The sequence below is a fragment of the Aptenodytes forsteri genome, unplaced genomic scaffold, assembly GCF_000699145.1.
Source record: "Aptenodytes forsteri isolate BGI_AS27 unplaced genomic scaffold, ASM69914v1 Scaffold61, whole genome shotgun sequence".
NCBI lineage: Eukaryota > Metazoa > Chordata > Aves > Sphenisciformes > Spheniscidae > Aptenodytes > Aptenodytes forsteri.
The window spans coordinates 2,562,534-2,567,923 of record NW_008794443.1 but is presented as its reverse complement, the minus strand read 5'-3'; positions in this window follow the sequence as shown (position 1 = coordinate 2,567,923).

Here is a 5,390-nt window from a genome sequence, read left to right as displayed (position 1 = left end):
CCCCCCCCCCCCCCCCCCCCCCCCCCCCTTAGCTGCCTGCTGGGTTAAACCACACCACCAGTCATGACTAGAGAGATATGCTGTGAATACAGTATTAGTTCTGACCCACATACACCTGCGCTGCTAGGAGGTACGCTAAAGGAGGAATTTGTAAAGGAGCATTTAGGCAAAACCTACCACTCGGTTGGATGTAGCTATTTAGATTTCTGCTTACAGCATCACAGTCTTAGCCCAAAAGGCAGGAGTAGAGAAAGGTGGTTTGGCTCCAGCTCTATGCCACGGCAGCAAGGATGCAATTTGTTAACCCAGAGAGAAATGCAGCCCCTCCCTCAGCCTAGATGCAGAATAGTGGGTGGTGCTGCCAGTGCTATTGTCAGTGGAAGCATAAAGGGAAAAAGGCCTTAATTGATCACAGTCAATTGCAGAGCTCTCAAACCCTGGTCTGTGTGACACCGGTGAGAACCACATGCACAGCCATTATCATCAAAGCCAGGTTTTGATATCTCACTGCTTTCCAATATAGGAGCTGAGATCTGTGTTGGAACAGTGCAATTGAAAGAAAGCAGGAAATTTTGCAGGGGTCTTTATCCTTGGTGATGCAGGTATTCATTGCCCCATACACTACATACAGAATCCTTGCAGGGTTTTGGGCAAGACTATTTTGCAAATCACGTGAAATACAAGCAGGCTTAAACAACAAGTCTGAATTTGAAGCCAGAGCTTTTAGATTCCAAAAGGAGACTTGCTTCTTCAGCTCTTGTTTTTTCAGTTTTTGGTCTGCTATTAACTCTGAATATAAAGAACAGATTATTCTTAATTGGTGGGAGTTAAATGTTTAAGGTCAGTGAAAATTGATTAATTATTATAAATCAAGTCACAGGATTATTGGATTGATTGCTCACATTGGAGTTTCAGAAAAAGGGCCCATGACCGAGACTCATTCTTTCTGAATCAAACTGTGATGTTGCAGAGGTGAAGCAGAAAGGGTGAGCAGCAGCACAGGCACATACTGCACAGCCACAGCAGCGTAAAATGCATCAACCTGATTTATGTATCACGCAGATCAACTACTGACTTTGCAATTGCAGTGCAAAGGAAAGCTGTTGAGTAAATAATATGCCAAGGTGTGGAACACAAGACCAGCCTGTAATATAAAACCCCAGGGGAACATTTGTACAACAAGTCCAACCCACTTCTGAGTGCAGCAAAGCTTTTTAGTGCCTCTCTGTGCTGTCTCAAGGGCATGGCAGCAGCTGTAGAGCAATAGTATCACTGGGTTACATTTAGCAACTTTTCCCTTCCTTCCCAGTATCTCTCAGTTGCAGTGCAGCCAGTGACAGTTCTGCCTTTGGGGGCATTAGGTCTGAACAAGAGAGAGGGAGACAAATATCAAGCAAGTCTTGATTTATATGTTCTTCTAAACTGATTGCTTGAGAAACTCAAATTAAGAATTCACACAAGCTCAGCTTCTCTACTGCCCCCAGAGAGCTTAAGCCAGAGCTGTTGCAAGATTTTCTATTGTCTTGAAAGGACTCTGGATCAGGCCCAAACCAGCCATAGCAGGGCTCTGTGGAATAATTTTTGAAGTTAATTGCAGGGCATGCATGCAAGAAAGGTGAGTGACAGAGTCCCACCCGAACTCCTGCTCTACAGCTACTGCTGTTAGCAGCCTCACAATGAGTCCAAGGGGTATGCATCAATTTAAACCACTTCTCCAAGGGTGAGAATCATTAGACATGGAAAAGAGGGGACAGCGTGCTGATTTGACATAATCATCTCAGCAGCTGCCTGCTCTGCAAATGCTGTTGAATCTCAGGGATGTTGCTGGCAGTTGCCAAAATGATGACTGCAAGGGAGACAAGGAGTGGAAGCACAAATTAAAACACTTGGGAATCATTCTGTCTCAGGTCTGTAATAGTCTGCATTCATTTTAGCTTGGGGGGTGTTTTATTGAAACCCTCTCTCCTCCCTCCCCCTACCTCCCCAGTAATTACCATGTTGTCAATCCACAGTGTGTGAAAGTGCTTCAATTTCAAACCCATGCTATACTAAATTGTTCAAGTCCGTGCCAGTCACTCTCTGCTACATAAAGCCTGGAAAAAGCATTGCTTTCATATTTTTTAATCAGAAAAAATGAGGGCTGTTGTTTTCTTGGAATGTTCTGAGTGATCATACGTACCCCAAAAACCCATTTCTGGTATGTCACTTCATTTTCTAGAGTGCCAGTGAATCTTGAAGAGTAGTCCCTCAATTATATCTCAAAGCTCTAGTTAGATTTTAGAAAAACAGAGGAGCAGCTCTCCTTCGCTGAGATTGGAAAGGACTTTCAAGTGCGCTTGTGAAGATACCACATTAGTGTAACCCTCTCCACTCCCCAAATCTTCTTGCCATAGACTGTTTTGCAGTGAAGTTGCAGGAGGGGGCTCCCCACCAGCATAACAAAATGCCTTCAGTTTCCCCTCCAATCCAAATAATGTTTCTGCTTGCTGATTTCCCATTGGGATTTAAAAGGGAGTTTGTAGAGCCAGGACAACTTCTATATGCCCTTCCTCACTGCTTATTCAGAAAGGCTCTGTTGACAATACATGCATTTGTGCTGAGCTGATGCCTTCATTGCTCTCAGCTCCCCAGCCAGGGGCACAACTTAGAGACACCAGTGTCAGCTGCAGCCTTTAGTTACCTTCAGGCTAGACCCCAAGTGAGGGATGAGAAGGGCAGAACTATGAGGGGTGAGCTTGTCTCCATCCCCACGGGCCAGAGAAGGACAGCAGGAGCAATTGTATTAGCTGCTCTACTTCCCCACAGAATTGCTATCACCTTACCCACCAAGGGTACAGTGTCCTGAAAAAGCAAAGGAAAGCATTTCTGCCTTATTAGCTTCACTTTTATGCTGTCAGGAAGGGAGCCAGCTGTGTATTAGTTTTTTACTCAGTCTGCACAAAACATACCACCAATATATTTGACATAAAGTAGCTAACTGCCGGATATTAGTTGCAGTGAGCTGAACTCACCTGGACCAGTCTTCTAGTCAGGAAAATCTCTGTATCCTGTTTCTAGTCTCCTGGGTCGTCTGCTTCTCCCTGCAGGTCTTCTTTAACTTGCTGCTTATCTTTCTCACCATGTTTATGTTGCTTTGAGTTATCAAGCCTAGGGAAGGGAACAGAGACAGCAGGTTACATAGAGAGGTGATTTACAAGGTACAAGCAAAGCAAAGCAGAGATAAAAAACAACCAACCCCCCAGATCAGATAGGTGTGAGAGACGTGCAAATGCATAATGTCTATCATAGCTTTCATTGTTTTCATATCCATGAGATCATCAAGACATTTCTAAGTCCCTTGAGTCCATGACATGCAAGCCCAGGATATAATAAGCAGGGCTGAATTAATTGCACGATACATTGATGAACAAAATGAAGTAAAGTGCTTTTATTGTACAAGGGGAAACGAATGCTTTGCATTAAACAGCAGTCACATCAATCCAAATTATGGCTCATGCTGCATAAATGATAATGAGACTCTGTCTTACTCAAACTGAGTGAGAATGCTGAAAGGAGCAAAGACGCCCACACACTGCTGCATCTAAACAGTGCTTATACTTAAACTGGGACAGTGGAATTTGTCTTTACAACAAACAGTTCTCCTTTGAGAGATACCTATCCTGGCGGAATGGCATCCCTATTGCACTTTGCACCCAAATAGCTTTTTTTCCCCCCCCCCCCCCCCCCTCAGGTGTCACATCATCTTTTTGTCATTTAGGGTAAAATCCAGTCCTTGACATTACTGGGACCACTAGCATCGATCCCATTTGATGCCACTACTTCTGTGAATAGAGGCAAGGCTTCCCCGCAAGACACAGAAATGGAAATGAAGTCATAGCTGATGCGGCATGTGGCAATAGACGAGTTATATTTCAATCTTTCATCTGGTAAAGTGGCACATTCAGAGATTCCTGGGGGGGGACTTTCGCAGCCTTTTTTTTTACTGCTGTCCTGAGCTATGCAGCCAGTCAGTTTTGTTCTGCTGCTTCCTCTGGTTAGCATTTTCTAGGTTGTTTCATTTTGGCATTTAATACTTGGCCTTGGGAGATCTTCAAGCGTGCTGCATATTAGCAGTCAATAGCACTCAGGGTGCAGTGAAGGACAGGCTAGATAGGGCTACATTTGTGGCTTGTTTGAGAACATCTGAGTGTAAGTTCAGCACTGCACGATTCTCATGCATAACCTTGCACTGCACTGCTTGAACTGGAAATGAGATTGAAGGATGACTCATATATTTCCGCATTCAGCTTCTGCAATGAACTTCTGACTCCTTGCTCATTCCTTAGAGGTCCCATCTTTTCTGTAAGAATAAATGATGACAAGAAAGCAACTGACCCAGTAAAACATCGTAGTCTTACATTGCAGACAGGTGAAGCATACATTGGGCAAGGAAGGGAGGGTTTGAGGGATCATCCCGACTTCTTGTTCTGTTAGTTCATTTGCCATACTTGGGGAGAAGACTGCTATTATGAACTGGACAGGAAATGGTAAGTTATAGCTGTACTGTGTGGGGCTGGGTTGATCACTTATCAACTTCCCTAGCTCTAAAATGCGAGAAGCTTTCTTTCAGAATGAGAGATGAAGAACTCGTGATTTGTACCAGGCTTTTAGGCAAAGAGTTCAGTCATCTAGTTCTAGGGAAAAATCTAGGGCCAAAGGAAACAACTAAGTATCTGCAAGCCATTCTAGCTATATGGCTAGAGACTCCAGCGCTCAACCACAAAGACTGACCTGAACTTGACTCAGTTATTGTGTGATACAGCTGAACACAGCTAGCGCCTTGCAATTGCTTTTTTATTGGTGTTTATCAAGAGTCTCTTTGTCACTCCTCACCTTTTTGCCACAGTACTGATGTGTGCACAAAAGCTTTCTCTTCCACCAGAAAGCTGCTAAGTCCTATACACGCATTAGCCTTCCCGGACTCTGACTACAGTCAAAGTATACTGTCAAACCTTCCCACAGCTGCATTACGTGTGTAAGTAGCAGGAAGAACCATTTGGCTGGGTGTTTGGAGTCAACAAACTCATCCAGGCACACTTTTAACCTAGTGGTGGCTTTCTGTTTTGGAAACAGGTGCTGTGCAATACACATCAGGTAGCTAGAGTATCCAGACTATTTCCTCGTCTGGAATACGGCCAGCTGACGAGGAATCACCACTTGCCACCCAGTCCGCAAAGGCACACTCCAGAACCACCGTGCATCAACTGATGTGGCAGAGGGCACGGCTCAGGGCAGGGGCCGGGCGCCCCCATCCCTCCGGACCCGACGACGTGCCGCCAGCGCCCGAGGACCCACCGCGGCGGAGGGGCTGCCGAGGGGCTGGGGCGGGCCGGGCGCGGAGGGAGGCCCCC